Genomic DNA, 25,068 nt, shown 5'->3' with positions numbered 1-25,068 from the left:
TTATCTAGAAAGGTACAGATTTTTCGAGTATTACAGATTCTGTACCATACGGATACCATATTTTTGTAAAAAAGTACAGTTTGGTACAGGTTGTAAATGTTGAGTTAGACCGCTGACAGCGTGATGGCGAGAAACAGAGCTGGAGCTAACACTGACATTAGGATGAGAAATTCGGGAAAATTGTTTACAGCAAATCAAAGGATTGATGTCAAAATAGGTTTGTTGCTGTACCAGGAGAAACTGGAAGTACTTCTTCTCCTTTTCTACTTCTAGTAGCAAACCGAATCAAAAATTAGCAAGTTTTTTTTTGTTCCTGTTTGCTACGGAGCAACTAGGAGCAAGAAGCGTGTATTGAAACAAACCTAATTGAGTTCTTGTCGGCCGATCTCACGAACACTAATGCAGTTTCTTGGTTGAAAACAATCCCATTTATTTTTTCCATTTTTTTTTTTTCAATTCGTTTATTTGATAAGGCAGGTTTGCGTTAGCTTAAAGGTGCCAATTTTGTTTTGTTTTACATTTTAAATTACTTAAAACTAGGGGCTTACATATTGATTTTTGAAATTAAACTAAGGCTAATTTATAGCTATACATATACACAAGGGGGTAGTATAATTTTCGTAAGATTAGAGGGGTCATTTAGTTTTTATGGCAATACGGTTTGACATTTTTAGCAATGAGATTATTGGAGCAAATAATGTTTAACTAAGGGGGAAAATTTTTACGACTATCTTAAAAGTAGAAATAATTAGAGGGCGTGATTAATTTTGTAAAGATTCGGAGACATTAATTAGAGTTATTTTATGTGGTAGTAGAGTTGGGAATTTTCAACGAGATCATATAATAGTTAAAACTAGAAAAGGCAAGAAGAGCTAAATGCTTCATGAAGATATTTGGGGGGGGGGGGGGGGGAAGGGGTGTTACTTCTGTGTATAAGAGTCAGGGGAAGTAGGGTGGACAAACATGGCAGGGGGAGACCATTATTTCAGTTTCAGACTTCGGGAGATCAACGGATGGATTACAGAATCAGGGTGGTCTTCATCAGGAAGAATCATGTACTGGGACGCCGGGTGGTCGTTCTCGAGATGGCAGGGGTTTCTCCAGACGATTTCGTAGTGCGGCTCAGATGTTGATCGGCTACATTTCGAGTTGTGCGTGTGATGTTCGTGCTTTAGGTCCCGTGTTTGTTGGTTCATTCGACAGGGATGTTTTGTGCCGCCTTGGAGTCGCATCAAACCATCGTGGGTGTATGGTACAGGTGGAAGAGAGCGCTTCTGAGAATGATAAGGAAAAAGGGGCAGTTAAAGTTGGATATTGATGGTTTTTATGAAGGTGTATATAAGGGACATATAGAGGACATCGCGGCTTGCCAACACATCTCGAACCGGGACGTTGGGTGGTCTTCCTCGGGCCCAGAGGGTGTCCATAAGCCGAGACCTGGCGGAACTGTACTCGGTGCACGCCCAGACTATGTGCTCTATATCGTGATAACCGTCGCCACAAGCGCAGATACCACTCTCCACGAGCCCAATACGTCGGAGATGTGCATCCAGCGTGTAATGGTTCGCCATGAGTCGGGACATCACACGAATGAAGTCACGACCCACATCCATCCCCTTGAACCAAGGTTTCGTCGATACCTTAGGGACTATCGAATGTAGCCACCTTCCTAGCTCCCCATTGCTCCACGAGGTTTGCCAACTTTCGAGGGTTCTCTGATGAGTAATACTGAAAAATTCGTGGAAGCAAATTGGTCTTTCAAAAACGTCACCTTCAATGGCACCCACCTTAGCTAAGGAGTCCGCCTTCTCATTGCCCGGAATGGAGCAATGAGAAGGGACCCACACCAAGGTAATCTGGAAAGATTTGTCAGATAAAGCACTCAGTAGCTCCCGTATTTTCCCCAAAAAATACGAGGAGTGCTTTCCATGTTTCATCGAGCGAATAGCGTCAATAGAACTCAGACTATCCGAGACGATGAAGTAATGGTCTGCGGGTAATGTGTCAATGACTCCAAGGGTATACTGAATAGCAGCTAGTTCTGCGGCGTAAACTGAAGCAGGGTCACTGAGTTTGTAGGAGGCGGTGAACTTTTGATTGAAAATACCGAAGCCAGTGGACCCTTCGAGGTTTGATCCGTCAGTATAAAACATCTTAGAACAGTCGACTTCTCGGAATTTATTATAAAAAATATTTGGAACCACTTGTGGGCGTATATGGTCCGGAATTCCAATAATCTCATCTTTCATGGATGTGTCGAAGAAAACAGTAGATTCAGAAGTATTTATGAAATGCACACGGTTGGGATTGTAAGAAGAAGGATTAATATTTTGCGCCATGTAGTCAAAGTACAGGGACATAAAACGGGTCTGAGAATTGAGCTCAACAAGCCTTTCGAAATTTTCAATCACCAACGGGTTCAAGATATCGCATCGAATGAGCAATCGATATGAGAGTTCCCAAAATCGATTTTTCAGCGGGAGAACGCCCGACAGGACTTCGAGACTCATCGTATGGGTCGACTGCATGCACCCTAAGGCGATACGCAAACAACGATACTGAATTCTTTCGAGTTTGATGAAATGTATGTTCGCGGCGGATCGAAAGCAGAAGCATCCGTATTCCAGTACCGACAGTATCGTTGTTTGATACAACCTAATTAGGTCTCCTGGGTGGGCACCCCACCACGTTCCGGTTATTGTACGAAGAAAGTTGATCCTTTGTTGGCATTTCTGTTTCAGATACCGAATATGGCATCCCCAAGTACCTTTCGAGTCGAACCAGACCCCTAGATATTTTACTGTGAAGACCTGAGCTATAGTTTGACCCATTAATAGAAGCTGTAGTTGTGCTGGTTCACGCTTCCTAGAAAATACAACTAGCTCAGTTTTCTCCGTGGAGAATTCGATACCCAGCTTAATAGCCCATGCAGACAAATTGTCCAAGGTATTCTGTAATGGTCCTTGTAGATCGACAGCTTTGGGTCCCGTAACAGACACCACGCCATCGTCTGCAAGTTGTCTTAACGTGCAGGAATTGTCAAGACATTCATCAATGTCGTTGACGTAGAAATTGTATAACAGGGGGCTTAGACATGAGCCCTGGGGAAGGCCCATGTAGCTAAATCGTGATGTCGATAAGTCACCATGCGAAAAATGCATGTGCTTTTCCGACAACAAGTTTAGTAAAAAGTTGTTTAAAGTCGCTGAAAGACCATGCTGGTGCAGCTTCTCTGAAAGAATGTTGATAGAAACTGAATCAAAAGCCCCCTTTATATCTAGGAACACTGATGCCATCTGCTCTTTACTAGCATAGGCCATTTGAATTTCGGTTGAGAGCAACGCAAGACAATCATTCGTCCCTTTGCCTTTGCGAAAGCCAAATTGTGTATCTGACAGTAAGCCATTTGCTTCGACCCAATTGTCGAGGCGGGATAGGATCATTTTCTCGAACAACTTCCGGATACAAGATAGCATTGCGATCGGTCGATACGAATTGTGGTCGGAGGCTGGTTTTCCTGGTTTTTGGATGGCGATGACCTTCACTTGCCTCCAATCGTGTGGGACAATGTTAGCCTCAAGAAACTTATTTAATAAGTTCAACAAGCGTCTCTTGGCAGAGTCTGGCAGATTCTTCAACAAGTTGAATTTGATTCTGTCTGGCCCTGGAGCTTTATTGTTACACGACAAGAGAGCAAGTGAGAACTCCACCATCGAAAAAGGTGTTTCGTTCGCGTTATCGTGAGGGGACGCGGTACGGTAGATCTTCTGTGCCGGGGCGGAATCCGGACAAACCTTCTTGGCGAAATCGAATATCCAACGGTTTGAATATTCCACGCTCTCATTAGTACTGTTTCGATTTCGCATACGTCGGGCTGTTCCCCAAAGAGTGCTCATCGATGTTTCTCTCGTTAATCCGTCGACGAACCGGCGCCAATAACCGCGTTTTTTGGCTTTCATCAAACTCTTCATTCGCTTGTCTAACGTCGCGTACTGTCGAAAACTAGCGGGTAACCCGTCGTTCCGGAAGGTCTTAAACGCGGCGGCCTTCTCTGCGTACACGTCTGAGCACTCTTTATCCCACCAGGGATTGGGAGAACGTTTTTGTATGTTCGCGCCGGGTACTGGCTTAGTCTGAGTTTGATTCGCGCTGTCGAGAATCAAGCCAGCCAAAAAGTTGTACTCTTCCTCCGGAGGAAGTTCTTGAGTAGATTCGATGTTGTCGGATATCGCGGAAGCATAGCTCTTCCAATCGATATTTCGTGTGAGGTCATACGAAATATTGATTGTTTCCAATGGCCTTGAGCCGTTATTGATTGAGACTATGATCGGCAGATGGTCGCTACCGTGGGGATCAGGGATTACCTTCCACGCGCATTCTAACTTTAGCGAGGTCGAGCAAAGGGACAAATCTAATGCGCTTGGGCGCGCTGGTGGGGGAGGAATCCGTGTCATTTCACCCGTGTTTAGAATTGTCATGTTGAAGTTGTCGCAAATATTGTGAATTAAAGAGGAACGGTTATCATCATAAAGGCAACCCCATTCCGTACCGTGAGAGTTAAAGTCGCCTAAAACTAGTCGCGGTGCAGGCAGGGATTCTATGATGTCATGTAGCCGGCGATGCCCAATCGCGGTGTTGGGGGGAATATATATGGAAGCTATGCAAAGATCTTTGCCTTTGGTTGTTACTTGACAAGCGACAACTTCAATACCTGTTATCGAGGGAAGGTTAATTCTGTAGAAGGAATAGCGCTTTTTGATCCCCAAAAGCACTCCTCCATAGGGGGTATCTCGATCCAGGCGAATAATATTAAAGTCGTGGAAGTTGAGATCTATGTCGGAAGTTAACCAAGTTTCACATAATGCAAATGCATCGCAACTCAAATTATTTATTAAAATTTTGAAGGAATCGATTTTCGGGATGATACTTCTGCAATTCCACTGTAGAACAGTGATCAAATCCGTGACCTCGTTCGATGAGTTAGCCATCGAGGGATACAATCGCTGAAAGGAGGGGCCATTTAGCAGTCAACTGCTTCAAAAATGTTCTTACTGTAGGGAGAAAAGCTAACATAAGACTTTTAATAGGATCAGTTATATTGAAAGTTTTTATTATCCAGTCCACAATGTCCGAGAGTTTGATAATTCCAGTGCCGCGATTATTCTCGAACTGAAACAGAGGAACACTTGGGATTTTTGATGTTCCGGGAAGTGCTGGGAACTCCTTCTCTGAGTTTAATCCTCCGAGACCAGGAGCTAATTGCTTCGGTTTGGTTGCAACACTTCCAATAGATGTGACTTTCTGAGTCCCGTCAAGGGATACCTTCTGGCCTTTACAACGAACTTTAGGAGAGGAAATGTTCCTCCTCTTCCTATAACTTCTAGGCGCCCTAGTAGATGTTCCCTCTTGTGGGTCATCAGCCTCGCCCTCGTTAGGAGGCAAGTGAGCATAGATGTTTGTTGAGGTTGGTGGTGTAGCTTTCTTTAGCATTTCTGCAAAAGAACGTTCGGATCGTCCAGCAAGGGAACGTTTTAGTTTATCCCCGCGTAGTTTGTACGCGGGACATGCCGAGATATCATGCAGATTCTCTGCACAGTAAGGACACTTCTCAGCATTCTTACTGCACGAATCATCTAGATGATTCTCCCCGCATTTTCCACAGCGGGCCTTATTGCTACAATGGGTGGCTGTGTGACCCAATTGTTTACACTTTGTGCAATTCATGACCCGCGGCACAAACAGACGCACAGGCAGACGAACCTTGTGCAAGAGGACGTAATTTGGCAAAGCGGTACCAGCGAAGGTCAACCGATAAGAGTTTGATTGGGGGTACGTTTTTGAACCATCCCCCGCAACTACTACTGAGTGCAAACGCTTGCACTCGAGTATTTTCACTGGCTGAAGTAAGCGGTCTCTGAAACGGCCAACCCCGTACTGCAGCAGATCCTCGCATGTCAAACTGTCATCGGTGACAACGCCTTCAGACTGTACTTTCACAGCTGGAATATACACGTGATAGTCCTTCGTAAAGTGCTCGCAGCAAGCAATATCGTTTGCCTGCTTTGAGTTAGTCAGCACGACCCTCAGCCTGTCTGAGCGGACCTTTTTTATTTCGATCACAGCCGAGAACCGTTCCGTTAGGTCTTTTGAAATCTGTAATAGATTCAGCGATTTTGTTTTGGGCCGAAAGAAGACCACAAAGGGACCGGTCGAGAGCTCTGGATATTGTTTGGGTCGGGGGAGAGCCTTAGGAGTCGACTCGATCTCCATTTGGCCATCCGGGGAGGAAGCCATCGACACCGTCAACGCACGGGGTCAGCACCCGGGCAGACGGGAAAAAGCCGTAAATGTATCAAAAAGGTAGATTTCACTTATCTGTATACTCGTTTCCCACGACGCACCAGTCCAGCTTAAATAGCTGGTTATTGTTCAATCCTCGCTTTACGAACAAAAGGTTGAGGAATGTGGCCTAACGGTTAACACACGCACAAAAGAAAATAAAAGTCCAAACCGAAGAGGCAGAGAATGGCAAAATAACCTTGAACGCGGATTACTGCACTGTTCTTTTTCCAACAGACCGAAAACAAAACACTTCTATCTCGATCGAGCGATGCATAGAGACCATTTTTTTTTTTTTTTTTTCATTTTGTTTATTATTTTCGACCAGCTAGTGATGTAGTATTTGTGTCATGTGACGTGTACGTACATGAACTGTAGAAAAGTCTATGAAAGCCGAGCGGATTTGCGCGGATTGATTGCGTTTACTTCGATAGGCCGCTTACATAGTGGCGATGAGAAACTGTGTAGGGGCTGCTACTGACAGTAGGATGCGAAAGGCGAGAAACCTTCTTACAGCATATCAAATGGAACAAGCCACAGCCAGGGTTGCCATATTTACAAATTTTTCTTCAATATCACAGATTTATATAATAATTAGGCAATCCATTAGACGTGTTGGATTAGCTGATTATTTCTTGATTGTTTCTTCTGACGTTACTCCGCACTGCTAGGCACAACGTCCGACAAAACCGTTGATTCGATCTAACATCAAACGAATTGGTACTAATGGAAGATGTTTGTCAGACGGGTTTTTCTGTTCGCAGGAGTAAAGCAAAACAAACTTATTAACAAAACTCATCACTGAGTTGTCAAACAAACCTCTCCTAGATTGCCTAATGAAGCACAGCTTCCAATTTGGCCCTGGCCGCAGCTCAGCTTAGGCTGAAAACAAAATAACAACGAGAATTTGAACGGGAGCTGATTTTGACATTACCCAGTTAAACACTCCGGAATTTTGACTGATTTCTGGCGAAAGTTTATCGCAAATGAAACAACTGATTCCGAGTCGGAATTTTTGGTTTTTCGTAGCCAAATATCAGCATCAGCACCAACTCAATATATCACTATCTCGAATGAAAAAAATTATGTAAAATGAATCTGTTTGTCATTGTGTTGGTACAGAATAAGAAGAATTTTCAACTCCCAGTACAGATTTAATTGTGGCAACACTGGTGAGTAGTCAGAACGATTGTCGTTTGCATGTTTCATACGTATCAATCCGCTGAAGTTTTCGAGCCCATCATGGTTTACAGACCTTGGTGACATTTCGTAAAAATTTAAATGCGACGTTAAATCCTTGAAAAGGTACTCATGAGAATTTATACAAAGCAGCCTTTAATATTAAAGATTGAAAATAATTATAAACTAATTTCCTCCACTTTCATAAGGACCAAAAAACTTATATCGAATCCTGAAAAAGGAAAATGGCTGGCTAACAAAATGCTGTTTGTGTTTGAATTTAATGTCCTTGCGTGGTAGTTCTCAAAAGAGAGGACGCACAATAACCATTGGGAAGATATCCATTGAAAATCTTTCTTGGTCAGTGCGCTAAGAATCAACTGTGCAGTCAAAAGTTTCAATATTTAAACGTAAATGTATGCTTACATACTTCATCATTAAATCTTTCGTTTTTCGATGGAAAAGGATAGGTTAATATTTAAAGTTCGTTATCCGTTTGCAACCCAAAAACACACTCAATGTTTGAAAGATGGGTTAATTATTGCATGACAATTTTTATTCAAAGGAACATATTCTAACCACTTGTCGGATTATCGGGGATGAATTTGCTAGATATTTTATACCAGTAACGTCGTATAATTTTGACCTAATGTATTGATTAACAGTGTATTTTGCAGGGCTTCGACACCACGTGCCACTGGTGATTTTAAAAAGAATTGTGAGAAATTTTTATTTCGAGTGGCCCTTCTCTTCTCTGCTGGGGGTCAAGAGAACTTGCGATATGGAGTGCGGAGTCAATGTGCTTCTGAATAACGCTTATGTCGTCGGCTGAGTCGGGAGGAAGATAAACAACACCCACACATATTCTAGCATCACGTATACGTATGTTTACCCAAAGTTGTTCGAGATTGCAGACAATACCGGTATTTCGTTCGGACGACAATCGATTGAGCACACCTCCACCCCGTTTTCTTTCTAGCACTGGTCGTGTCACGATCGTTGCGATGAACCGTATACATTGGACCGAACAGTTGAAGCGAATCGATTTCATCGTTCAACCACGTCTCAGGAAGAACAATAACATCATGTTCACCATCTGAAACAGCGACGAAAAAGTCGTCAATTTTTGTACGCAGTCCTCTAACATTCTGGTAGTATATCTTAAGTTGTTGATGTCGGCAGCCATCTGATGAAACAGGAACGTTCTTTCTCAGTAGACTTATGGGAAGAAGAGAAACATTGCTGTCGGGTATGCTACATTCGCCGAATATCTGAAACTGGGACACACTTTGAGGGTGCGCAGTACCTCGCATAGCTTCGAGAGGACATATACCTCCCTTGGCTTTACCTGATGAAACAGTAACAAATCCTCCATGCTCGTCGGGTTGCCTGGTGTGTTGAAGAGTGACCTCGTTGCCATCTCGAATTTCGTGTGAGTCGGTTGTCTGTAACTGGGGCATACTTTGAGGGTGCGCAGTATCTTGAATAGCATCGGAAGGCCATATACCCTTCTTAGTCTTACCTGAGGAAACATAAGTGATGTCATCTTGATTTTCTGGTTGGTATTGGAGTTGACTGGCGGGCAGATGATTGTTAGTACAGCGGTTGAAAATGTTGTATCCATCAGTCAGTTTTGTCCCATGTAGATCATCGAGTCGAAAACAGCAATAGAGGACTGCAATTGAAGTTCACTTTGAGGGTGCGCAGCATCTAACATAGCTTCGGTAGGACATATACAGTTGTTTTTACCTGGCAGAGCAGGAGTATCAACTGGTTCATCCGATTTCACCAAAAAATCCTCACTGTGTATTGATTGCTACGCAGTATAATTGATCCTCCGCTTGGCCTTTTCCAATCGCTTTTAATACAGAGGACACTGTGCACTCCAAGAACAATGGTCGATGTCCAGTAGCTCATTAGGTTTTCGCAGTATGTTCAGATTACTGCAGTTAACACACGTGGAGAAATTAGAGTTACAGTCATTGACAGCGTGTTCTTCAGCGAATTTTCGACAGCAAAGTGCTTTCTCACAGGACGCAGCATTATGGCCATACTCGGAGCACTTATAGCATCGCATAACATCGACCACTTCGGTAATTCTACAGCGTTCCCAGCCTACGTTGACACGTTGCAGTTTCATAAGTTGATCGAATGTTGAAGCATCAGTTTCAACTATGACTGACATTCTGCTTTCATCTCCGTTCTGTTTCTTCAGCACTCGAATTATTTTCAACTCGGTCGTCTCGGGAAAATTATTTTGCAGCCTCATTTTATCGATCAGTTCCTCCTACTGCAAATCATCAGTGATTCCAGCAATTTTTATTCTCGGGCGAAGTGGTTTCTCAAATTCGATGTCGTAATTGTCAGTAAACAGCTTCTTTCCGTTTTCACTCAATTTTAATGCAAGTTCTGTCGTTTCGCAGCGCACACTGACCTCACCGCTTCTACGGTACTGGACTTCCTTAACGGCAAACGCAATCGGATCTATTTTGTCACGAATTTGCTTTTTCGTCACTTCAACCGGTTGAGATATCTTCGGCTTGAACAGTTTGCTCCATTTTCAATAATGTGCTGTTTTTGTTTTTTCCTGAACTGATGGGAGTGCTTGGTGCAAGCGAAAGATTTTCTTTACATGACTGGATGTTTGCATCGTTATGCTTCTGAGTAACCATCTTGCGCCTCTTACCCGACCTCAACATACCGCAGTCTTCAGAAGGAGTTAGATGACTATCACCGTTTGGGAAATCAGAAGCTTTGCGTTTGTTATTTTTACCAGACCTGGTCACGCTGGCAAAAAGTCTACCAGGCTGCACTACATTCACTGACTCTGATGCGGTATCTGCTGCTGGTGGCGTTTCTATAATCCGATCGTTAATGCACTTACTTTCAAAAGCAGATTCCATACGCGACATAATGCGATCTTCGATTTTTTGACACTGCGCCTTAACTGAACTTGAAAGTTTGAGTTCAAACCCTTTCACTGTAGTGCACAGCGTATCGATTTTGCCTGATAGTTCAGTACATAATTTCATCAGCTCATACAATGTTGTCTGCTTCTTACGACAATCGAGGCAAATGTATTTAAGTGCAGTGTTCTCACGCATCGAGATCAAACCCGCACTGTCAACATCCGAACATTTCACATGCAGCACTTGATCACAACCACCGAAACAGTAGATCCGATCATCCTCAGCAGGAATGCTTTTCAAGCACACACCGCATTCAATTGAAGTCATATTCCTCCTCCTTCCGCCCCGTGCGGGCAACACAACGTAACGAAAGGTACCATCGCTTGCTATTGTACTATCACCGTTCGGCGCGAATAATAGCACAGCTTCTTTCACTAATAACTTAGCAGGTTTTCACGGCACAAACAGGGACACTGTCTTAAATGAAAAATCCTTTCTAGAGCTACATGTAGGTACACTCCGATCATCAAAATACAAAATATAACTACGAAAAAACACAAGTTTCTTTACGCGTACAAATGAACACGTCCAGCGAGTAAACAAAGTATATGACGAACTATACTTCTCTGATACTTGCGAGACACCGTACATAAAGCATGCAAAAGTGTTTGGTCAAACTTTCATAATTTTGTGAAGTCAACTGTGAGTTTTAGAAATTTACTGAGGTTCGTTGTAATTTATTTGTTTGAAGTAATATTGTAAAGCTTGAAGACACCCCTTGATGTATGATTTTTTTTCCATAAATCCTTTAAATACTCTTGAAATTTGGTAAACTTTCCAGAAGTTCTAAAGATTTCGATCAAGATCGTAAATTTTTTTGAAGTTCGCAGAATTACCCCGAGTTTGGTAAAAGATGAGTGAATATCGTGAACACTTTGCTGTTTATGTAAAATATTTGAGTGCATGAGAATTCTCTGAGGTTTGAAGTATTTTCCTAAATTTTATACAACCGGCGAATTGTCATCCTTAAAGCTCATTGAGATTCTCTGATGTTTGATAAAAAAAACTATGAATGATAGGAATATCGTACAATTTGTCTGTAGTTCTAAGGATTTCCTTGTAAGTTAGCAAGCTCCCAAAAATTTATAAGACTTTCAAGATACTTGTAGGACGTCCCTAAAGCTCGTAGGATTCTTTTCATACTAGGTAGAATTTCATGTTGCATTTATGGTTTACTTAAACTTTGAAATACTTTGCTGGAGTTTGCAGAACTACTCTGAGTAGCCTTGACATAACCTCTCTAAAGTATGCAGAAGTAACATGGAACTCGTGAAACTTCTATAAAATGTGTCGCATTTTGTTGAAGTTTACAAAATCAAACTAAAAAAAAAAATGTTGGTAGGTGTACGTACTATCGAGGGTACGTACTAACGAGGGTACGTACTATCGAGGTATACATGTATTGCTAAAAACATTGGGCGTGCATAGGGACAGCGCAAAATTTAAAAAAGTGGAATGAAATACGAAGCACCAAAACAAACGATTTAAAGAAAAACGCTTCCGATATTTGTACAATGGGACCATTCATAAATTACGTGATGCGAAAGTTGACTTCCCCTCCTCCCATGTAACAAATTGTCACAAATTTCTCTATCCTCCTTCCCTAAAACGTAACAAATTTCACGAAAAAAATTTTTTTGTTCAGTAGAAGCATGGTACGTAACGATCTAGCCTACTCCCCCTCCACCGTATGTTACAACTTCTCGTACCCCCTCCCCCCTAAACGCATTACGTAATTTATGAATGGTCCTCAACATACTCGTCAAAGAGCCGAATAGATGTATTTTCATGGACGATGAGACACTCCCCTTCAAAAGTTTGAAATCGCTTCAATACGCATATTATTCCTCTAGTTCCCAACACCGCCTCTAGGCGCTCTCTATAAAAATCTAAATAAAACTACTAAAACATGATTGTATGTTGTAACCTGCACTAGCATTTCTTCCCATACACACACATATTGGTTGAATATTCGTAGCTTTCTGTCAAAGACAATTGAAGCTCAAAGTTGAAAACTGTAGGAAATCGTAGAAAAAAACTATTTTGTGTTTGGTGGTAATGTTCATTAAACAAATTTTAACTATTTTTGGAAATTTCAACAACCAAAAAAAATATTTTTGAGTATCCTGTTACTAGCATTTCACTGTAGATGTGAATTGGTTTAGTGGAATTTGAAATTGTATATTAACCAACAATTGCCATTATATTTCAGTCTCAATGCCCCGGCATTTTAATTTGACGCGTATTCCATATTCAAAAGCATATTTTCGAAATTCTTCAGGCGATTGGCCGAAGTATTTTTTTTTATTTCAATTATAGAGGTTTTAACCTTAAGGTCATTCGCCTCTTCGGGTTAGAAAAATCTCTTAGGAAAAATTTCTAACCCTATGTGCGGGGTCGGGACTCGAACCCAGGTGCGCTGCGTACAAGGCAATCGATTTACCAATACGCTACGCCCACTCCCATTGGCCGAAGTAAATATCCCCTGCATTGACGAAATACACAAAATTTTACTTTGGAGTGAATTCTAAAAATAAAAATATTTTATGACTATATTTGCACTGTAAATAGTAGCGCCTACTTGCCCCGCGTGCGTCACCGCCAACTTACTCCAACCGCATATTTTACAAAAAAATATATTTAAAAATTACTTTAATTGATGGAAAGATTTAATATCTATACTATCTATATATACTATACTGAAAGCTCTTTTTACGCAGTATCAAAAAATAAAATCAATTGGGATATTGATTTATAATCACCCTAAAAACCTGTTTTAATCCACCTAGCGGTGCAATTGTGCCTTTCTCATTTCTCTAAACTATGGCACGGAGGCTTTTATGTTCAACATAATTGTGGAAATGTCCATTACATTCTTAGTACACTTTGCACTTATACACAATGGCATGCCAGCCACGAACTTGGTGAGCTACGTGTCGACGGTGAAACACTTGAAACAAAAAATATCATACTCCATTAGCCTAATCAGCATTAGATCAATGTTATCTGCTTGCTAACTCATTTTGTCATGCGGGGATGGGCATGTGAGGAGGGCGAAAGTCCCATGAACGAACGACTCCCCAGCTTAAATTGGTATGCTTTGTAATATAGTGGTGGTTTAAAGATGATGGGGTTGAAAGGGAGGGGTATGAGGTTGTGGTCTGAGGGGTGATTTAGGGAGATTTTTAAAGGAGGGGAGTGAACAGTAGAGGGGGGGTGTAACCCCTCTCCGTAAACCATCAACTACGCCCCTGTTAAAATCCAGAAACCTTATGCAAGTCGAAAAAAAAATTATTAGGTTGACGTTTTTCAGAGTGATTGCATAACCTTTCTATATGAGAAAGGCAAAACATAAATTGTTTAAAATTTAAAAAAATTTACTTGGTATGCTCGAAAACACAATATCGCCCACAACTATTACAAAACAAAATGTTTAAAAAAACACATTAGATAAGGGGCCGTACACAAATGACGTAGTTTTTTTTCGGCGATTTTTGACCCCTCCCTCCCCCCTCGTAGCATTTGGATCGATCGGAATACTGGTTCCGGAGTTACGGGTTTCAGAGTGCGGCCACACAGAAATTTTGCATAAAAACTATAGGAAAAATTAAAAATAGAATTTTTATTTTTGATGCTAAATGTATTCAAGGTGCATAAAACGTCGAGATTTGATGCAAACACGAAAAAAATTTGACGAAGATTCACTTTTTTGGATTTTGCACATTTTTGCCTTTCTCATATAGAAAGGTTATGCAATCACTCTGAAAAACGTCAACCTAATCCCCTAATCCCTAATTTTTTTTTCGACTCGCATAAGGTTTCTGGATTTTAACAGGGGCGTAGTTGATGGTTTACGGAGAGGGGTTACACCCCCCCTCTACTGTTCACTCCCCTCCTTTAAAAATCTCCTTAAATCACCCCTCAGACCACCACCTCATACCCCTCCCTTTCAACCTCATCATCTTTAAACCAGCACTATATTACAAAGCATACCAATTTAAGCTGGGGAGTCGTTCATTCATGGGACTTTCGCCCTCCTCACATACCCATCCCCGCATGACAAAATGAGTTAGCAAGCAGATAACATTGATCTAATGCTGATTAGGCTAATGGAGTATGATATTTTTTTGTTTCAAGTGTTTCACCGTCGACACGTAGCTCACCAAGTTCGTGGCTGGCATGCCATTGTGTATAAGTGCAAAGCGTACTAAGAATGTAATGGACATTTCCACAATTATGTTGAACATAAAAAGCCTCCGTGCCATAGTTTAGAGAAATGAGAAAGGCACAATTGCACCGCTAGTTGGATTAAAACAGGTTTTTTATATCTGGCAAGAGTCTAATGTAGCTGAAGAAATTCTTTATCCAGTGCCATCATTATCTTATTTTTTGATGTTTTGCGACTTAGTCCGGTCTGACTTAACACCGACCACATGTCCTTTCGAAATGTTTGACGACTTCCATCAACATTTTCATTATAACAGAAAATTGCGTGCAAAATAAGCCCATTTAATGACAAATATATTGTTGATAGTTTTGTTCTGAATTTTATATGTCAAGGGGAGCATGAAGAGAAGTTCTCTCAGTTCACAATCCTACAGCTGCCAATGATTCTAAGAAGCATACGTTCATCTAAATTACTAAATTTTGTTTTGGTTGAATACGAAGTGAAAATTCAATTCAGCTTCCAAACTAAGTCTACTAGTTAGCTACATTAGCTAACTAATGTAGCAAGTTAAATCCGCATACAAAATCTTTTCGTATTTTTGCGAACTTGTAATTCCGCGAATCGTTAAATTTACCTCATGAAAAACCGCATCAAAAGTAACTTGTTTGAATTTAAATTTATTTCTCTTGGGAATGGAGGATCATTAAATTGTTTTCTCTAAACAATGGGTTTTAAACTTAATGCTACGTCGCACAACTTCAGACCCTACCCTCCCCCTCGTCACACTTCGTCACAAATTTGGTATACCCTCCCTACCCCCCAAAATGCTACGTCATTTATGCACGGCCCCTAATGGGTTTCAGATAACTTGAGGTACACAAAGGCAGCGCTATATGTCTAATAGAAACGAAGACAAATTGATTCCACCAACTTACCCCAACCACCATGAAACATGAACATGTTATCTTTATTTTGAAATGTTGGTGCAATGGGTTTGAAAGTGGAGCGGGTGGGGGTTTAGTAGAGTGGGAGTGGAGGATGCGTCAGAAATAATTCATCTTATTTCGGTATACGGGGTGAATGAAGCTAATGCGAATGTGAGGGTGGTCCAAAGGGAGAGGAGTGATGAAGGAGCGAGGTGTGAGGGCAAGCGGAGGGGGGGGGGGAGTGCTGAGTGGCGACACAATACTCAACCGCAAATGTTGCCTTTCATTTGAGACTTGGTTTGAGAACATCGGTTCAGTCATTACCGAAGAACCGAACTTAAATTGTGGAATATGCCCGCAATCCTGGACTTCCGGAATCGTCGATAGTGGACAATATATCCAAAGAATGTTTGATTGGCAATCAGTGATCTAGACGTGCGAATCGAAGTAATTTGGTGACTATTTCAATAGTTTTAGCCTCTACGGTGTTACGATTGTACCGATTTAAATGGGAAATTCCAGTGTAACCTTACTAACCAACCTGTAACTCCGGAACCAAGAGTCAGAACCGAATGAAATTCAGCAGCAGTCAACGGCATTACTGTATCTTTCATTTGAAATCAAGTTTGTAAAAATCGGTAGAGAATTCGCTGGGTGATAGGTGTGACATTAGCTTAGGAACTTTGCGAGCTCCCCGGAGGAATCATGAACCGTCATAGGTGGCCAATGTGGTCAAAGCTGCTTTGATTTATCAGTAGTGATCTAGACCCGCAAACTAGAGTAATGTTGAACCCATTTTAATATGTTTTACGTAATTTGGACATCATGGTTGTACCAGTTTATATGGGAATTTGCCGTGTAACCGCACTCTTCAACCCGCAACTCCAGAACCGGAAGTCGGATCAACTAAAAATTCAATAGCAGCTTATGGGAGCGTTATACCGTTCAGATGAAAATAAATTTGTGAAAAGCGGTTCAGCCATATCTGAAAAAATTGTGTGAGTTTAAATGACACACACATACACACACAGACATTTGCCGATCTCGACGAACTGAATCAAATGGTGTATGACACTCGGCCCTCTGTTGAAAAGTCGATTTTACAGTGATTGCATAGCCTTTCTTCATATAAGAAAGGCAAAAAGTTTTCTGCTTATGGTCTGGCTTCCTCATGCGAACAACTTGATTTCGGGATGTAGAAGGTGTTAGCTCTGCCGATTTTCCAAAGACCCATTTCAGAATGACAGAGACCTAGCAATACATTTCGAGGTCATTTTCCCGTCAGTATTATTATTGAACTTTCGATTCTTTATCACTAATAAGTGCGCATGGAATTGACGTGTATTTAATGTACCATGAAATTTAAATTAATTGCTTTCAAGATTTACCTTTTTACCTTATATTTACCGTCATTTATTTTTGAGTGGATTATATATAAGTATACAACGGACCAGGATAATATTTATGCTGACAACAAAAGAGAAAGAATTCTAGAAAAAAGATGTTATCATGTCGAATACCAGTTTATATCGATACAATAGTCTTCGGTGAGGACCAAATAGAAATTGTAATAATTTGGGGACGCTTTCTATAAAAACGAAACAACTTCATCGGATTTTATTTGGTGGGATGGAAGTTCATGTCAACTATGAGCAGCGTAACGTCCATTTGGCATTTATTTATTCTCTTGAAATTCGGTCCTCCTTTTCAGCAATCGCAAATCATGAATCTGTTGATCTTGAATTTACTGCGCTGTGACGAAACCTGCCAAGTTTCTCTTGATAAGAACCAGATCGAAGCGAACTCAAATCTGCCTTTTCCGGGCAAACACCAGTTAATCACTCGCTATAATTATCGGAATACGTCCGGGTGCTGCGTCCTGCGTCCAAACTCTTCGTTGGTCAATCACACCGCTTTCACTTCCGTGCGCGGCGATCCTTTCATACCGGAGGTAATATAGAAATTTTTCGAAATCGACACTGGTTTGCATAATTTTCACGGGATCCGATGACATGAGCTAAAAATCTTTAATTGTGCTTGTAATACTATTTGGATGATTTAGTTATTTTTGGCAAATTGGGGGCTATGAAATGAAATATAGGAAACCGAAAGAAAGATAGTTGCTCTAGAGCGATTGGTTAACCGTTGTGTGTCCGACGCGGTACCCGGGTACCTTTTTAAGTTTCAATTAATTAAATTCCTATGTTTTATCCATAGCTGGAAATTGAAACTTTGTGACATCTTCGAACTTCACTAAGTCAAGCTTGTGGGTTAATAATATTGTTGATATAGTAAGGGTAGGAGTGAGGAGGGGCTCCTGAATTTTTTTCCTACGTAACAGACCGACGTGGGTACCCGGGTACCCACAAAACTAAAATGCCCGTAACTAAGGTAATATCCAACCGATTTCGATACTTTTGGCCCGTTTTGAATTCAGGAACTCATCAACTTTTGGACTTGGTAAAAATAAATCGTGTTACTTCATTCGGTTCCCGGGAATCCGGGTTTCCGGAAGCAGGTTCCAGTGCTGGGGTACTATTTGCGAACTTCAATGGAATACTAGTAATATGGGTATCAAAATTCTTGGAATTGCATCAGTAGGCTGTATCTCGTGGTTTTGGAACCATTTGGTGATTTGACCACGGAACGGACATTCCGGAGCAGGTTCCCGTGGGACCGTGAGTGGCCATTCCAATTCCTTTTTTTCAAATTGCCATAGGGTCCCGTAACAATAAAAAACAGACTTCCGAGACAATTTTAAGAGTTTTGATACTCATATTGCTAGTACATTATTAAAATTTACAAATCATATCCTAGTACTGGAACATTACTCCGGAAAATCCGGATTACCAAAAACCAGATCCATTATTCCGGTTCTATTGTACAGAATCAAAAAGTGGACGAGTTCCTGAATCCAAAATATCTAAAAGTGTCCAAATCGGTTAAAGGAAGCCATAGTTATCAGCATTTCAATTTGTGGGTACCCGGGTACCCTCGTTGGCCTGTTAAAGGTGTTTTTTGTTGGACACATAACTCGTCGCTGTTGTGCTATCTTATGACAAGCGCCATTTAGCACTTTTCAAGAAAAACGATTTTTAAAGTTTGAGATTGAATATCTTGAAAATTATAAATGGTATAAGCAATTCAAAAAAGATAATTGATGCTTCTATCAATTCTGTATTAATCTCTCAAATATTGGGAAGATCGGTTGACTATGTTGCGAGTTTTTACTATAAATGTAAACAAAAGTCGCGCTCACACGTGTCATAGGCGTGTATTGATGACAAAATTTATATGGCGTGTCATAATCGTGCATGGAAAATTTTCCATACAAAAAAAGCATCATTTATTAACTTTTATTCATATCTTTGGCTTCATTTGGTCTAGAAACAATCTGTGAGATGCATTTTGAAGGAAATGAGTCAGGGAATCTAGAAAAAATAGTTATTTTTGGAAACAGTGTTGCCAAATATACTATATTTCCAGTTTAAAACTTAAACTGCATTATTCTCACAATTCGTGAATTTTTATTTTGAAAAAGGTTTTGCCATTGTGTTTCCCAAATAGTTTCACACATAAAAACTTGTTATACATCAAGATAACTTGAGCCAATCCCCAGACACAGTAGTTTGAAGCAAAATATTTAAATTTTCTCAGCATGTTTCTCGCTATATTTCAATAACCAAGCAGAATGTCAAAATTCTGAAAACGCCATTTTGTAGAGATTTTTTAGTTTAGTAATGTGGCATATCTAACTCATTTTACCCCAAAATGGCGTTTGTCATAAGATAGCACAACAGCGACGAACTGTTAAAAAACTCAAAGTAAAACACACGACTATAGCAGCTTAGTAAATAATATGAATGATTGGTTGGCCGTATATTTACTTTTAATTGATTAATTGCCCTTACGATTTACAATATTTTTTCTAAAGAAAATGAATGAAACTGAAATCGATTAGGATCGAAGGCGCCTAACACACCACACTCCTCTGTGAAGGGTGAGTAGCTGCTATGTTTGCCACCGTTCGTAGCCTACTTTGCTATTCCACACATCCATAATATTTTCCCAGAATAACCAGCTAGTTGAAATTCTGCAGCTGCGTGTAGTTTTTTCCCCGCGCTCACCATGACATAGCTACCTTCCACTTACCCCCCCCCCCCCCACCCGAGTAGTGCCAGGAGGTGGAGGTAGGTAGGTATGATGTGGTAACCCTTTTTTCATCAACTATTGGATCAGAAGTGAACTTTGGGATTTTTGCACTACGAGGTTGAAACAGTGGCACGTTGAGCTGGCATTCAACTATGCTACGTAATATTTTAGTTCAAGGTTTTCGAAGAGGGTTTTGATAATTCTATCGAAAGTTTTTGTGTACCGTTTATCGTGGATTACAAGGGTGTTTGTATAAATTACGGATTATTACTTAAACAGGTTACAGATTGTCTATCAAAAACTGATATGTCAAACGGCTTGGATAATATAACAAACAATCGTTCGTTTTAGGTTACTACGATTACCAGTCAAAAAGTTCTAGTCATGAAAGTCAGGGAATTTCAATTTGAATAGAAATTTTTCAATCAATGTTTCAAAGGTTGACTATATTGCGTTTTTATTTTCGAATAAAGCTAAGCTTTATTATTTTAGGTAATCTATTTCCTTCGAAAGACCATCCAAAAATCGAGTCTGAGTACACGTCAATTCATCGGGGCGTCAGCAAAAATAAAGCCAAAAAAATGTTCATTCTAGCGCGAAAGGCATCCCCAGCCCAAGCATTCGGTGTTAGGACTGAAGCAAACGGTAAAGCCATTTGACACCGACGGATTACATTCCGCCCTTTTCGGTACTTTAGTGCCCCATAAAACCCCGGCGAGCGTGATTTGCGATTTCACCGGAATCCGGCAGCTTAAAATTCTCGTTACCTGCCATAGGATGTGCCCACTTTACCTTACCCAGTGCAGGTGAGTTGCAGAGGTTTGAAGTGGAATTTGCTGTGCAGCTGGCTCCGGTTACGTCGCCGGTAATCTGGTACTGGACTGGCCCGTTCCGACGGAGAGAATCAAGCGGATAAGACGTGATGCAATGATTGCTGCTCCCACGGAGCAAGAAGAAGAAAGAAAAAAATAACAAGGCATTATCTTGCAGTTGTGATGCTCCTCGTTGTTGAGAATGGAAGATTGCAATCGGGAGTAGGAAGGGATTTGCAATATTTGATCCATCTCGGGGGACTTGCATTTCGGTGGAGTTGTAGGATAAACGAAATACTGAATTCAGTACAGTTTTTTACTGATTTCACGGATCGCTTGAAGAGAAGCTGAACAGAAGAAAAATGAAACACTGCTTTTGCGATAGTAAAACGCAATAGGCTATGACTTTTTGATTTAACTGTGGTAACAACAGATCTGCCGTATTTCATGGTTTCCTCTGTTGTAGTAATTTAAATTTGGAACATTTAGCTTAGACACCCAAAATTAAATGCATGAAACATTTGGAAATGTATAAAACAGATTTCGTTTTAGAATACTTCAGCGTCTTTTCATATTACCATAAAAAGTTTCATTCTAACCTTTTCCGATCCATTTAAACACAAGTGCTCTACAGTTCTTCTGAAAATGTATTATTCCGTAGTTCAACAATCAACGATTGAATGTTAAGTATTTCCAATTCCAAGTTGCCTGACTCAGTCAATCCAATTAGGTTCCTAAACCATCAGCTCTAGCTTGCAAAAGCAACGCCGGCTTAGTTCCAATAACGAAGCACTTCAAAGTTCCACTAACTACCAGCGAAGAAGTAAAACAAAAGCTCCAAAGGTAAAGCAACCGGAAAGCCGCTGTCTCTTTATTTCTGCATGGGATAACTTTTCTGCTTGTTTGCAAACTCCTGCCTACCTAGCCCCGGGTGTTGTGACATTTTGCCAAGATTTATAGCTCATGTTAGTAGGCGTGTAACAGCAACAGCGTCTTCCCAGCATGCAGTCAGTCGTGCGTCAAAAGCGTGGGTAAGCAGCATACTTCGTGCGGATACGTGCGTTCGTGCATGCTGGCAACCATCGAAGAAAAAAAAGTTTGATTGATCCCGACACTAAAGAGAAGCAACGAACCAGCAAACAACGACGACGGCATGCAGTGAGCGAGGGAGTAAGTGAGTGTGACAATTGTGTCGCAGAGTGAATAAATGTTCGAACAGACGTGCTCCAGGAGCTTCAGCTGACTGACAAGTGTTTTGCTACGGATTATGTTCACTGGTGCAGATAGTTTGATCAACTGCATCAACAGTCATTGTGTAACTGATAAAATCATTGTACTGAGTATATTTAGTGGAATCACTTGATAGTTTGTAAAGAATTCTAGTATGACGTGTTTCCTTCAAACCCAAACGAAATTAAGACATCTCACTCAAATTCCATTCACACCCAACCAAAATTACATAGCTGTCTTGGCCTGGTTCGATCGTGAAACCCGTTAGCTTCCGCAGGATACCCCGACGATAATTCCATTATTAATCAGACAACCTTTTCTTTGCTCGAGCGAATAATTCCTTGAAATCGTGCTCGCCCCTACGCCATCGGGACGAGCTACCAGATCGAAGGATGACTCACCAAGTCATTTATCACTGTACCAAGCATAATTCATCACTCTAACCAAACGATTCTTCTTTGAAACGCTTGGAATACAACTCGGGTTTGAGCAGTGATTACAGAGGATTTTGAAAAAAAGAAAACTTTTTCTTGCCACCAAAGGAAGCCGTGAAAAAATATCACACATTCATTGTTAAAAATGAAAGCACTAGATAATAGAGATCTAAATGTCACAGCACCCAGACTCCAAAGAAAATAATTTAATTTTAATTGCTCTGTACTCTGTGTGTGTGTGTGTGTGTGTGTGTGTGTGTGTGTGTTAAGGATAAGCCTTTCCCGCTTACTGGGATTTAAAAATAAAACAATCACAAAGAACAGGTTCCACTCCCTTCAAAGCGACAAAAAATGCAGACGAGCATGTCAGACCTGCGGTTGGTTTGCGATCAAAAGCGGCACTCGCGAGAGCTGGCAGCAATTTTTCACACTTTACCCTACGCCAGCTCACGAATTAATGTCACGCACTTTTGTTTACCTCCGTGAAAGGGTACAAACAATCGTTTAACTTTCAGCCCGGGCTGCATTTTGTTTGCGTGTGCGTGAATTACGAACGTTTAGCACAGAATTAGGTTGCATAATTTAATTGCAGTGTGGTTAGAAACGTAGAGTGCTTACCACCATACATGTGATTCCGAGCGTAGTAGGCGCGGATTTTTCACGCGGGTGATTCATATTAAAATAACAAACTGCCAAGATAGTAGGCCGACTTCTGAATGTAAGAAAGCTGTAACGAAATCGTCCGTTTGCATGTTTGGCGGCAGTTTAGCTTAGAACTCGTTAAAATATTTTTGCTCACTCCGCCCCCGCCCCCCATCACCCATCGTTCGGTTCGATGAAACCGGCGTCGACGGTTCCGGCCAGCTAAGGGTATAATCGAATCTCTTGAAGCTGCTGCCGCTGCCGAGCATGCTATAAATCATAATGAAGAAATATGAGCCGGAAATCGAAAAAGCGTCCCCCATACCGTGTCTGCTTGGTGGAACAGTGGAATTTGAAATTGACACGCAACAGTAGGCCTTGTGTGGAAATGCTCGGGCGGGAATTTCAATCAGGTCTGTAATCGGGTGACATCACTAACTCCAATTAGAGGAATCCAAATGTGTTAACAAGTGTTTTCAAGTAAATTTAAGACAGTTTTCATTTTCCGTAATAACTTCTGCAGATATCTTCATTAAATATGTAGCTTTAGCCATAAACGATATTTCTCCAGCGTGGGTAAACTTTCGAGCTCATGAAAATATTAACATTATTGATTTAACCGCTTGCAATGTAAATAATAGCACAACTGCCCGAGAGTTGAGATGAAAGGATGTAAAGGGTGCACGGAATCAAATTGCATCACAACAATACGATCATCAAGTTTCACCCATTCAATCGATCGTTTTCAACCTTTTATCAGAGACTGCATATCGAGAAGGTTGGAAACTCTGTCCAGAATCTGAACATGGACAATGTAACAGCAACGCCACTTGCGGGTAAAGGTGGTACTTCCCATAGTGATGCACACAAACATATACACTTTTACATTAAGCTTCCTACCATCATACAATAGAGGTGCTGTAACCTCTGTCGTTTCTTATTTTGTGCATATGGGGGTAGGAAAGATATATCAGTCTTGTTAATAAGTAGTCTTCGCTTTTATAGAATATATTTGAACGTTTAGCAATATACAAATGCACGTACCTTAATCCTAACATCGCACAGAGGAGTAACGAATTCTGGCCAAAACTGTTTATTGCGGCTATTGCTGTTATTATGCCTTAATATGAACTAAAAATAGAAAATAACTTTAGAACAAGTTTTTAGAACAATTTGGCATCTATACACCTACCAGTGCAGAAGTCAATTTTCTAGATCCTTTCGAATACTCGTATTTTCGAGGTGATCTTTGTGATTTGTTTTTCCCGTTGCATGAACAGTTGGTCAGTGGGAAAGGGAGAATAAAAGGGATACATATGCACATATTCATAGATATACATTTTGCCAAACATAGTACTTGGCCCTACAACATTTTGGTGTACCTCAAAATAGTGGAATATCAATATTTTCAAATCGGTTGGAATTTGTGGATCGGAAAAAATCGGAAGAGATTGGATGTTTTTCGGATAGCCGGAATCTTGTTTTTTAATGTTGTTTCAGAAATTTTGCCGGATCTTGCCGTATAATGTAACTTTTTTTATCATTCAAATTTGGAATAAAATGCTCAAAAAGGGTGTTTCTAAAGCTGGTCCAATACACAGAAACACTACAATTTTCGGTTATTTTTAAGCTGAGGTTATACAAATAGTTGTGTTCAATTACTTTTGTTAGAATATTGTCTTATTTACTAAAGTCGTCTTCATTAGAAAGCGATTTTGCTGGATATATAATAAAAAATTATTAAAAATCCCTTAAAATATCACCATTTTGCATCCATGCAAAAATTCTTTAGTAATTGCTGGCATCAATTTTTTTTGTTACTGGCCAAGAATTCGTTCTAGTTACTCCTCTGCGCATCGCTTAAAAGGTTTTGTATGGATATCCATTTTATGCTTTCGATTTAACTTCCTGAGGATGATTCCGAAGTGCCTGCCTCATAATGGCTCAGTATTTCTCAATCGACCGCAATTTCAGCGCGTTCGGGGGATTAAGAGTTAAAAAAATTACCTTCTTAGCCTTGTACCACCATAACATCTTTCAAGTAATTGCACGAGGCTACATTCGACCAGAAAGCATAGGGCTATCGTGGGATCTGAGAAATGGAAGTACATTCTTTTGAAGACATTCCCAGTATACCTATTAATTGACCATTCCGGTAGACACGAAGGGGGTACTCCGCTTTCTACAGGAGCGAGTTGCCTGTTAGATCATATATTT

This window comes from Topomyia yanbarensis, chromosome 2, assembly GCF_030247195.1.
Source record: "Topomyia yanbarensis strain Yona2022 chromosome 2, ASM3024719v1, whole genome shotgun sequence".
Taxonomy (NCBI): domain Eukaryota; kingdom Metazoa; phylum Arthropoda; class Insecta; order Diptera; family Culicidae; genus Topomyia; species Topomyia yanbarensis.
This window is presented reverse-complemented; position numbering follows the sequence as displayed.